The 13,213-nt window shown below is 36.7% G+C and overlaps 1 protein-coding gene across 4 annotated transcripts in view; it reads left to right on the top strand.

The window, feature by feature from the left end:
• The window catches only part of LOC149566500 (uncharacterized), a 374,068-nt gene that overhangs the window by 92,137 nt on the left and 268,718 nt on the right, over positions 1-13,213 (top strand). The window lies entirely within an intron of this gene.

The following is a 13,213-nucleotide window of genomic DNA, read 5'->3' as shown; positions in this document are numbered from 1 at the left end:
CAGCGTTACAGATTGATTCTTTCAGCTGGGACGTGATTCCTTGCAGTCGTACGGCTTCCATTTGCAGCAGTTTGGCATCATTGTTGGATGTAAGCTCCTTGGAACTGCATTGAATTTATTATTTGGCTTTATAAATCAGAAATCTGCCTGGTACAATTTATAGCAATTCTGATTTGGCTCTATGTTCTTATTTATTTTCAGTCTCCTCTCATGTTTATTGTTCATTATTCATTACTATTGTGAAAACTATCAAAAAACACAAAACAAAAAAAAAACCTTCTGCAACTTCTGTCTATTCTCAAAGACCATAAAGAAATCACAGGAATTTATAGTTTATTAATTTAAAAACTACAGCAGATCAGCAAGGGCATCTATCAGGGATCTTTCAAAATGCGATTACATGTTTTCCATCTCATTCACCATCCACACATGCACGTAATCCCATTTTTCGCTTCCATTTTCACCCATCTCACTTTCCGCATCCACTCGCACAACATGATTACATGAAAAGCCTTACATGTAATTACATCCAAAAGGTCTGATTTTGATTAAAAGTCACTTTTTGAAAAGTCAAAAAGATGTCATTTTTATCTCCCATGTACTTTGACTTCCCCTTTTCACTAAAAGTGACTATAAACTCATTATCTCTCTTCCATTTTCCATTTTCGTTCCTCCATATGCATTTGTGCCCCCATGAGCAAATACATGTTTCCGCATCTTTCCATGTTTTTCATCTCATCCTTCATTTGCACTTACATGTGAAGTGCATCCTCCACCCGCATTTGCATCTCATTCCACTTTCCATCTCCCGTTACATGTTGCATTTACATGTATTCATTTTTTATGCAATAATGTTTTGAAAATACTAAGTCACTTTTGAAATCAGCAATTTTCATTTGCACACATTCCCATGCGTTCCACCTTCATGCATTCTCATTTCTTTTCGTTTCACTCCATCTTCCATATTCTCGCTTTCATACCATTTCATTCTGCACTCCATTTCATATGCATATGTTTTCTCTTTAAAGTCACTTTGTCGGATTTGCGAAATCTCCAATCCATTTTCGAATCTTCACTGCTGATTTAGAATCCATTTGTATGGAGATTCCTTCTGATGATGTATTTGTGTTTTGAGATTTTTGTGTTGCAGCGCAAGCACAAGACATGTCCTCGCCATCAAAATCCAAAGGCAAAATGAAATATCAATATGATAAAGAATTGGCTCATGTAACTCCTTCATCAGTCATATCAATTTTGGATAACATAATGGACACAATGATTGGTCATGTGGATGTGGCTGATTTTCTACAAAGAGTTGAAGCTCTAGCTAGTCATGAAAAAGCGTATTAAGAGAAGCAATATTCACTTGGTGTCCACGTTTCCCATGGTGTTGATTTCATTCTCGGATGTGCAGGCCGGTTTACTCCCAAGACGAAGACTATCAAAGATGCTAATGGCAAAGTTATCATTAGCCTTGATCCTGAGGTCATTGAGCAAATTTTCAAGGTTCCACATAAAGCAAAATGTCTTGATTTGACCAAAGAATCATAATTGGCATGTTGGAATGGGCAAAAGGGTGATTATCAGAAGTATGTCAACCTTTACTGGTTAGACAATAAGAGAAGCAACTTCTTGAGATGGCCAAAGACCGTTCATCGGTCTAACTTCAAACAAGAATATAAGGATCTCATCATCCTTCTCAATAGAAGTTGCGGCCTTAAAGATTCTACTGATTTTGAGCCATGGATGCATAAGTTCATGTTTCAAATTATGGAGAATAAAGAACACATCTTTTGGGGAGAACTCATCAGTACTGCACTCTGCCAGCAAATATGCAGTGTGGGAACATCAGTGCCTTTCTACATGAATTCTCATCTTGTTTACATTGCTGCTGCCATGGGATCTTTCTCTGATTTTTCTACCAAGGGAGATCGTCTTCAGGTTCCTATTTAGGATTACTATGACCAAATCACTTTGGCAAATAGTAAATTCCATTACAGAAGAGTCCAAGATGCCTTCTTTGGGCATTTCCAGTGTTTGTTCAATAAGTAGTTATCTATCAAAAGAGTATTTGATGCAGTATGGGAGCAGGTGAACTAATATGGCTGTATTTTTATTTAGTTTCTCACTTTCACATACTTGAGAGTTGGATATTTTAAAGGTGAGCCGTATACCTTACCTAGGTATGCTACAAATCAAATCATCTTGATGGAGCTAGCTAGACAACTCATGGACGTATAGAGTGATCAACATGTTTTACATAGGCTTGGTTTTGGCATTACTTCAGCTAAACCTTTGGCTATTGGCAATTATTCGATCATTATAGTGCCTAAAGAAAAGAACATGGAAGCAGAGTTACAATTGATCACCTTGAAGAAGTTCAAAACTAGATACAATTTTGACTACCAAGAGATGAATTCTCAGATGAAAAGAGCCTAGACTCATGTTTATCACATCGAGGATATTTGGATTGATATGAGGATAGAACTTGATATCATGAAGATGGACTACTGCAGATTAACCCTGCAGCAGATAATTGATTTTAACATATTGAAAATCCCTTTAAATTTCCAAATTGAAGATGATGGCAATATCCTTGATCTAGAATTTCTCAAGCCGACTTTGATAAGAAGTGCCCTTTTCCTCTTCAATGGTAACAAAAGGAAGGTATGTCTATCATGGATAGATTTTAATCCATCTTAGTAAACACCAACAAATGGTTGAAAAGTAAAGGCCTTAAAAGAGTAAATCCTAAGATGGGCTTGGATTGTGGAAGTTTTGGTCCTCATGGCAGAAAGTCACAACTGGAAATCATAATGAAAGATGGTGCCTCATCTTCTGATGCTAAGGGTTCCCTCAAATTCAAATTGAAGGGCGGAAAAGGAGTTAACTCATCTCAAGTTCCTGAACCAATTCAAGAATCAATGGAAGAATCAGAAGAGGAATTGGAAACAGAATCTGATTAAGGAGATTCAGATGAAGAAGAGGAAATCATGATCATATCTCCTCCAAAGCTTGCACAAGCCTATACATCTTCTATACATGAGCCTTTTTACCATGAGGTTGATGATGATGTGGATTCATTCTCCACCGTTTTCACTCCTTCCATTCCAGTTTCGGAGGTTAATATTATGGCTCTTCCTATATCCTCTGCTGCTCCTCGCATCCTTGCACATGAACAATACGATTATTTAGCAAATGTGTTTGAATATTTTCCAACTCTTACCAATGGGCAAGTTTCCCAACTTGATACATCTTTGATAGGATTTGAGCTTTTCATGACGGAGTCTTCTCAACATGTTTCTATGCCTTTAGCTGTACAAACTGAATCTTGCTCTATTACAATGGAAATACAATTAGGATCAATGCCAATGGTTTCCACTGTACCTGTTTTTGCGGAAGAAAATTTCAACTTGCTTGCATGGTTGAGCAAAATAACAACGAAGAGGAGGAAAGTGGTTGTCCCTTCGGAGAATCTTCCTGTTAAGAAGACTAAATCCAAATCTTTGAAAGACAAGATTGTTTCCAGAATTTTGGTTAATTCTGATAAAACCATATTTGCTGAGGTTGCTGAGCACCTAGTGGATAAACTTGTTGAGGAACTTACTCGTTCTGATTACAAGTTTACAAAGGTTGAAATTGGAAAGCAATCACGTTTGAGTTGTTTGCAAGATGCTCAAGATGCATTGGCTAATGTATCAAAGAGCAATCATGAGCTATGGGAAAAGAAAAATGAATTGAAACAAGAGGTTTCTCGTCTAAACGAAGTCATTCTGAAACAATCTTCTTAGAGTGTTGTTGTTATGTCTCAAACATCTAAGGAAAGAAAACTGATTGAGGCCGCTAAGTCTTGGATACATGAAATCATTTTTGAAGGAGTTCGAGCCATCACAGAGACATTTGAAGTTCTTAGGCGCGTCAAAGAGATGAATGAAATAGAGAGAAACTTAATCTCTTCCTTGACTCAAGAATCAGATAACCTGAAGGAAATTCTTGATGATTGGGATGAAATGATAAAATTTGATTTGGATGCTGTGATCTCATGTGACATTCTTCCGTCATGTGAAATGTTCTTCAGATTTCAAGGACTCATTCGTTACAAGGAGACATTGAGGAAGCTGATCACAAAGTTGCAGGTGGCCTTTGGAGATTGTCAAGTAGTTGAAACAAGTGTTACTTGTGATTTGGAATAGATGGGATGCCGTGTTATGATGACTTTGGTAATCTTATTGTAGCAGAGAGAGTAAATTCAAAATATACAACTAGGATCAATGCTGATGTAGATTCTGAAGATTTTGGTTCGCACACAATGAACAAGTTTGTTTTGTATAAATCTTTGACAGAACACTTTTTAGATACTACAACAGCAAATTCCAAAGTTGTGCAATCAGCATATGAAAATGCAATGAGAGTAGAAGCCATATCAAAGACTATGGAAATTGCTGATCTTCCAACAATGTGTGACATCATTGTCAAATTCAAGGCACTAAGAAACAATCTTTAAGATTGTTGTTTTTGTTTTTATTTCATGTTAGTAGTTGTAAAGGACGCATTACATGAAAAAGTGTAATTACATGTAATGCGAGTTACATATATGTAAAAAGATGTAATGCGAGTTGCATGTGCAGTTGCATGTAACCTTTTATTTTCTTTTGTAGTTAGACTAGGTTAAAGTTGGTTGAGTTGCTCCCACTTTTTCCTCCACCTTTTTCTCAACTCCTGTGCCTATATAAGTGCCCCCTCGTTGTAAAATCATCATTATCTTTATGCAAGAGAGCTCTGGAGAAATTGTACCAGCAAAACTTTGTTTGTGTAAGCACTATTTTTGAGAGAAAGTGAATATAAAGGAGCTTTTCAGACTTAACTTTGATTAAGTGAGATTGTTATTTGTGTGAGTTGTAAGCTTTGTCTATAATTCATCCAAGTTATCTTTGATTCATATTATCTTGTGTTATTGGTAATTGTATCTCATGAATTGAATAGAAAAGAGTTAAGAAGCATTTGGAGCCAGAGCTTTGACCAAGAGCAATTGTGGAAATTTATAGTTAGAAGCTTTGTCTGTAGCTTATGTTTTCTTCTTAATTTGCAAAATAGTTAAGTTACTTTCACTTTTAGGAGTCTCTATGCTGTAATTGTAAACTTTTAGAAGTACGATCGGACTTAGAGCCAAATTGGTACATTTTTAGCTAGCCTTTGAGTTAGTGAAGGTTTATCGGTATCACTGTTTTCAGCTCTTGATAGAAGTGTAGTTAAAGATTCACCCTGCCCATTACTTGCTCTACGAGTAAGTGGATTCTTTCTTGAAAGATAAGAAGAAAGGATATTGGTAACACCCATTTTATAAAATCTCTCAACTTCTGGCTTACCTTGAGTTGATCCAAGGAATGGTGAGAAGGGGGAGCCTTCCCTTTAAGGTAGGAGAGACTCTGTCTCACACATTGTGGTTGGTCATCCTATTTTGCGATTGGATTTTTACCCAAAAATGTCATTTGCAAAATATCCACCCAACACATAGTTAAAGCATTCCTATTGCCTCATCCTTTGCTGTAAAAAGTGTGCCTTCATCTTGTACCATAGTCATTTGCTCTGTTCCTCGCTCCTCCTATCCCTAAGGTTTTTTGGTGCACCCGTTTTACTCGTAGTTCCCCCACAAATACCGCTTTAGACCTCCAGTTGCCCACACCTCCAGCCTTTGACATCTTGGGGCAGCCCTCCATTATTGTCACCCTCCCTCCCATCATTTTTTTACGACCAACGACATCTATGAGGCAATTAGGTGTTTGAGCAGTAGCAAAGTAGCGAATGAAGAAGGGTTCCAAACGAAATTGTTCAAGTATGTCATCAAGACCCTTTGTTCTTTTCTTGTAGAGTTGTTCAATAGAGTGGTTTGCAGTGGGTTCCTCGCTTCTTAGTTTAGACATTATCCACCTGATTCATAAGTGAAGGTCCCTCTTGATCCATATAACTATAGAACCATCATGGTTAAGAACACATTCTCCAAACTCTACGTTACTATTCTACAAGCTATTCTCTCATGTGAGTTGGATCAGAGATATGTTAGTGCTAGGGGGCAAGCTGGGTTTTGGTTGAATTTTTCAAACTTCCAACCATATCCTGACCCTCAGATTGGTCATTGGGGAATCACAATCTCACTTCCCAAAGGTCTATTGGTGCTTTATCGATTTGTGCAAGGCTTTTGATTTGGTTTCTAGGATGATGTTTCTTCAAAGGCTTTCGGATATTGGGATTTTTGAGACACTTAAAGTGGCCATTATGTGATTCTATGAGTTGGTGGTTTAGCGCGTATGGTGGTGTTGGGAGGCATATGACTAGTAGATGAAAGTCCTATGGTGTGAGAACGTGTGTTGACATGTCTTGGGAGGGTAGTAGGCCGTATGATAAGGAGGGATATATGTTAGGCCGTATTTGTGGGAATCCTGAGTCGCGGATAATGATAAGGTCAATGTTTTATGCCTTTGTCGCACACAAATTAGCCCTTCGTATTTTGTGTGTAATGGCAAAATGTTATTGTGTTAGATTTGCTAGATGAATAATGATATGCTCCAATATATTAAATATATGCCAAACATATGGAATATTATCAATTTATAGCCAAAATAAAAATTATAGTTGCTAACAGTGATGGTGCTCATATTTGCTAGATTCGAGCAAAGTAATCCAACAAGAAGAATAGGGTAGGACCAAAACCCATTGAAACTGCACAAGCCAAGTTGGGAAGGCCTTTCACTTCCAAAATGGTAAACCAAGTAGAATTCTTTAGCATTTGCAAAATACTAAATAAATCAGGTCCCATACCTAAAACAATCCAACACGATTGACATATATGCCTCATCAAAGGAAAAACTCCTAAAGGAGAAACAGTGTTCTAACACGACACGAAAAACACCTACGCTTACAGAAAATTAAAGATGGACCCGAGATACACAAAAATTGATTGGGACCCTAAATACAAAATATTATTATTTCATTTTATATAATAATGGGGATATTGCAACCTTCAAAGAGAGGACAATGCCTGCTAGCTATGTGATTTAGGGGTGGCTGAGACTGAGACTCATTTTATTTTCTGCTGCCACATAAACAATGAGATCATATAAATGTTTTAATGTTTATTCAAAGAGTCACAGTTTCTCCCCTCCTTCGAGTACTCTGATCATTGGTGCCTTGCCCTTTACCTCTAGGAGGCTTTGGGGCTCTAAGACCAATCTCTCGAACAACATTTCCACATGGGGCTACACCAGGATGAACTGTGGTTCCCCTGGTTCTAGGAGCCAAGAAACCTCTCGATTCCCCTTCTAGGAATCCTCGGGTTGTGTTCCCTTGCATGTCTTCCTTACAGTGGTAGCCCTCCTCTAGAGGTTCTCAATGATCACTCAGGATCTCTTCCTGACCTAAGACCTATCCTTTAGTTTTGGACTTATTCCTAGTTATTTGGGATTGCTTATGAGGCGTTTCAACTACTCTTCTCAGTTCCTTGTTTGGTTCCTTTTTCGTTTGTTATCTTTGTTTGAGTTTTATTCCTTTTCCCCGCCACTATTTGGTGTACAATTGGATTTTCCCTCGCCACACTATTGTAGTCTCTTAGGCCCTAGTTGGTCTTTTGTTGGACATTAATAAAATTATCTTATCTTATCTTTTGTGTATGTGCACACCTTTCATATACTGTGCTTCCATGCAAGAATGTATTAACAATCATAAATAGCTAATAAGGCAATGGTGCCAGATTTGTAATTCCAACCCAATGAGAAATAACAATAAATGCAAAATGGTTATATTCATCATTGTTCCTCCTCTCTGAAGTTGATAAAACATAAGTGCAAGTAGAAATTTCAATGTGGACCATGTATTTTATAACAACTTTCCCAAAGAGCATTCATCCACATAAATGCCTGTTGTAAAAGCACAATAGACATCATATGGTGTTTGAAGGAAGATACTCTTTACTAACAACCCATTGCCACATGGTGTTGGTGACAAATTTGACAATAAGAATAAATAATCTTTTGTTTAATGAATAACAATGTAATTGATTGTAGTTCTTGGGCAATTGTAAGTTGTCAGCGGTTTGTGAGTCGCAACCACCAACAATGACTGCCCAAGAACTAAAATCCATTATATCTCCATTTATTTAACAAAATATTATTTGTTTTGATTGCCAAAACTATTGCCAACACATGGTTTACACCATGTCCGACAAACACCATGTCATGGTAACTCTCGCATGGGCTTTGGTAAGCGCTGTAATGAAGAAGAGGAGAAGATATGAACTGTAAAACTCCCATGAAATGTATTTGATGCCCTCCAAATATGTTAATGTGATCCTTAGTGATTATTTGTAATATGCCTTCATTCGAATTGCTTGCATTGGGAATAGAACATAACCTCAACATATTGATTCTTCCAAAAGTGAAAATTGATGGAAATGATTTTTATGAGAATATAAATTCCCATAGTCTTTTGTCCTCATTGATAACATATGAATCTCTAAGAGTAATATTTTATAGCTATTTTCATCGTGGTTTTCTTTACCATATTAATGAACACTAAGTAATATTCTACAAGTTTCCTATTTTGTTATGCTCTGATTATTCTATAATCATTCTATATATATAGTTTCCACAATCTTCACTATAGCCCAATTTAAGAATTTAATTGATTCTTCTTCCTCCGCATAGAGAAGATCCTGCACTACAAAAAATGGCTTTGTAATGTCCTCGAAATAAAATAGTTCAACTCAATTAATTGTTTGTATGGTCCTAGAATTAAATAATGTTTTTTGGGATCCTTTTTATTTATTAGTTAGTTATAAGTTGGTCGTGTCAACTCATTTGTAACCCTTCAAGAAACTTCCTGGAGACCATTTATAAGGTTGAGTTTGACATAGTAGTAGGCATGGTGAATTTGATATTTTAGTTGTATTTGCAAACTCCAATTGGAAGTTCAACATTATCTTTTGTTTCAGAGGTGCAAGATCCTCCCTACTCTAGCACTTTGTGGTTTCAGTATGGATCATCCCTCACCCTATTTTACTTGGTAGATTGTGTTTGGGAAGTCTTTAGTTGAAGGTAAAATCATTGTAATTTTGAGACAAATTTATATTATCTATTCTATTTACTCATCTCTATTTGATATTTTCCTTTTAGAGTTGTGATTTTTTGTATTCATCTGTGTTTGTTTTGATCACAGTAATAATTATCGCATCAAGACATCTAGAAGGTACTGATCAGTCTTTCGTCGTCATACAATCCATACAAATCCTATGGACACATCTATTGGAGGTCAAAGAACTCTATATGGTGGGTACTTCCATCGTACAGGCTTATTGTTCCCACCATACATATAGGTGGAACATCTCCATTGTACAAACCATAGTCTTCCCAATGTACAGTGAGACCATCCACCGTACTGCTTTTGTTGTACATTGAGGGAGTCGATTTTTCGTATGATTTCTGTATGGGCTGCCTTCCGAAGGTGACCAAATAGACATTGTCGTCATACCACTAGAGGTAATATAGAGGGGTGTGCCATCCATTTGACGAATCTCAAGAGTGTAAAGAGGGGTAATTGTATGACTGAGTGTGCCATACCTGCTTTGGAACATCACAATGGTATCAGAGCTAGTGATTCTACCAGCCTGTCGGGTAATGGATGCAGAAGGAGCTCAAAGTATATGCTAGAAGGAGGTATCGTTCAATGGACAAAATCCATAAAATGGAGGACCCACAGGAACCTAACATTGCAATCACAACATTGTTAAGGCAACTTAACAAAGCCATAATTGGAGGGGAATGACAACAAGGAATGGAGGAAACATTGTAGATATTGGTAGAAGGTAAAACAAATGGAGATGACCAAGGACATGGTGACAATTCCATCACAAGAAGGTCAAACATTCCTTGCTCACATTATCAAACATTGATGCTTACATTCCCACAAAGAATACAAGCACCTCATAGAGAATGAGAGCCCACTTGCCAAGAAATGCAAGAGAAATTGATGCGAGACTAGAGGGATGCAGATCTCAAAGGGGACATATCATAGCCTTCAAGAATTATGTATGTCTTCAGATGAGATACTCAAATGGCAATAGTCATGGCTACTACAATGATGACATCAAACAAAAGATAGGCAAGATGAATTTATCATCCTTTGATAGATATTGCACAAAATCAGCACAGGCATGGGCACAAAAGGCAAATACCTATTTCTAGCTTAACCCAATGCTTGAGGATGAGGCATTTAAATTTTTAGCACTTCACCTGGAAGGAATTTCTCATGAATTTTGGCATTGTGGGATGGTTACGCTCGAACACGATCAAGTGACTTTGTATGCTGAATTCAAGTGACTTTGTATGCTGAATTCATAGAGGTACTTATGGACCACTTTGATGGAGGGATCCAGAGCTCAATCTCAAAGAATTGGTTTAGCCAAAGTAGTCCGGACTAGTGGACAATTACATTACAGAATTTTAGAGACTCTTTGGTGACAAATATTTCAGAGAGGAGACTACTTGTGTTGTTCATGTATGGGCTAATGGAATACCTAAAGCGCTGGGTCAAATGGTTCAGTCCTAACATGCTCACCAAAGCAATCAAGAAGGGGTGTGACATGGCAACATCTTCCTCTTCCAAGAATTACACTCATTCCCAACTACCTCTCCCACAAGAGGACATAAATAAGTGGCCAATTCAGAACAAACCTTTGATGAATGAGGCCATTTATCAAGAGCTTTGGAGGAGGAACATTTGTTTCGCTTGTAGGGAACCTTGGGAACCAAGTCATTTTTGTCTTGGCAAGGGAAAGATTCACTATATTGAGGTGATACCTAACAATGAGGAAGAAAGTAAACTACCCAATTTACAAGAGACTAATCATGCAGAGAGGATTGGCACACTTCTGCAAAAGGGTCTCATTTCTACACTTTCCACAACTTCTAGATGTAGCATATTTTGGGTCCATGGCACACTTTAGGGAGAGAAATTCACATTCATGCTTGATAGTGGAGCAACACTCAATTTCATCAATTCATCCCTTGTTGCTAAGAGGGCTTTCCACATAGTAGAGCATGAGGGATTTAAGGTCAAGGTGATAGGTTGAACTTTACTACCCTGTATTCATGTGATTCCACAACTAAACATTACCATGGAAACTATACAGTGACGAACGATTTCTTTGTGATAGATCTGGATGACATAGATGTCATATTGGGCATTCGATGGATAGAGTGTCAAGAAGATGGAGTTTTCTTTTGAGGTAGATGACAAGAAGGTGGTGATATGATGGATTGCAAATAGAGGCCCAAGGGAAATTTCAATGAAGAAGATAGAGACAAATTTCAGACAAGATATGATTTAGGCATATAACTTTGATATTGGAAATGGGAGGAAGAATGTGGTGACCAATGCTTTACTCAAGATACCTGCCACATGCCCATTGTTTCAGATTTAAAATAATTGGAGCGACCATTTGTTAGTTAACTACTCCAAGAAAACCTTTGTATGCCAATTGATGGATGGTCAAAAACGGGATGACATGTACAAGGTGGTTAAATATGTCATCTATTACAATGATAAAATCTATTTGGTACTTGACTTAAAACAGAAGATGACCACAAGATTGATTCATGATTCAACTTTAGCAGGATTTCCAAGATTGAATTTACAGTCACTTGAGGACAAACAATCTTTGTGCAGGGAGGATTGTAATGTCCTTGAAATAATTAAATAGTTCAATTGAATTAATTGTTTTTATGGCCCCAAAGTTAAGTAATATCTTTCAAGCCTCTTTTTATTTATTAGTAAATTATAAGTTTGGTCATGTTGGTACATTTGTAACCCTTCAGGAAACTTCTCTATGTTGATGTTTGTAGCTCCAAGAGATATATTGATTACTTGCATAATGCTCCTTCATATACACGTGTTTGGAAATATGAGAAGACATGCAATATGCACAGAGACATGCATTTGGAAATATGAAGAAACTCATATTTAGAAACTGAACAGACTTTTGGTTATGCTATGAAGAGTCTCTCAATTCAAGATATATATGATTGCTTTGTGTGATGAGTGTTGTATTCAATTAGAAGCATTGTACCCAGTCCTCTGTTATTTAATAAAAGAGCTATATTTCTGGTGCGGCTGGCTTTTTTCCCTCAAGTTGTAGGGTTTTCCTTGGATAAATTTTTGTCTCTTAGTGTTCTTTATTTTGTTTATTGTTGTTTATCTTTATTTTTGGGATTAAAGTTAACATGTCATTAGAGTAGGTTGGATAACAACAAATTGCAAAAGAGATGGATGAAAACCAAGTTCTTCTAGAAGTGGATTCATGATGGAGTCCACACTTGTGTGAAAGCTGTGAAGACATCTATGAAGGCAAATTAGAGAGAAGTTACATAATTAGAATTGATAAAAATATTGTCTTCTTGAAATTCTATATTCAGAAGTTGGATATGTAATATTATTTCTACCGTATTAGTGGTGCTTAAGGTTAATTGGCGGCTTGGTGAATTAATTTTGAGAAATATATAACTGGTCTGGTAGATTAAAAGTTTGGACGCACTTTGAATGAACAAAAAATATTTTATACTGCCACATTTAAAAATATTAGTGTACTTAGGGAAATTATGGCTTGACAAAATATTATGGCTACTTCATTAAAACATTATGGTTATGCAACACTATTATTCAAATATATGTTTGTGCCTAACTCGATCTGGGTTGTTCAAGAAATCTATGCCAAAGTCGATGTTTTCCCAATATTGTAGGTAGGGACACTTCGTATTGTGAGTGATGTTCAAATTCTCTATTGTGTTGTGAATATAAAAGAACTATTTCGGGAAGTCAAAGATTTTGATTAATATTTCCGTGAAACAATGCTCAAAACCAATTTGTAATGTTCGCAACTTGTAACTCTTCCAATAGGGACTGTTACAAGATTCAAGAATTGGCAGATTAATGGATTTCCGGAGGATTGATTGATTAATAGAGGAACAAATGTGTTCCTTATAAAAAATTACAAGGACGTTGTTTCTAAAAAAAACAACATAGATTGAAGACGAAATTAGAAACAAAACTGAAGACAGGATAGGAAACATTCCTATCTGGACTGAAGACAAAAGAGACAAAGTAGGAAACATTCCTATCTAGACTGAAAGACGGACTACAGACAAGTAGTTGACCATTATAGAAAGTA

The sequence above is a fragment of the Cupressus sempervirens genome, chromosome 3 (assembly GCF_028749045.1).
Source record: "Cupressus sempervirens isolate cs-2001-9-10 chromosome 3, ASM2874904v1, whole genome shotgun sequence".
Classification (NCBI taxonomy): Eukaryota; Viridiplantae; Streptophyta; class Pinopsida; order Cupressales; family Cupressaceae; genus Cupressus; species Cupressus sempervirens.
This window is presented reverse-complemented; position numbering and strand designations above follow the sequence as displayed.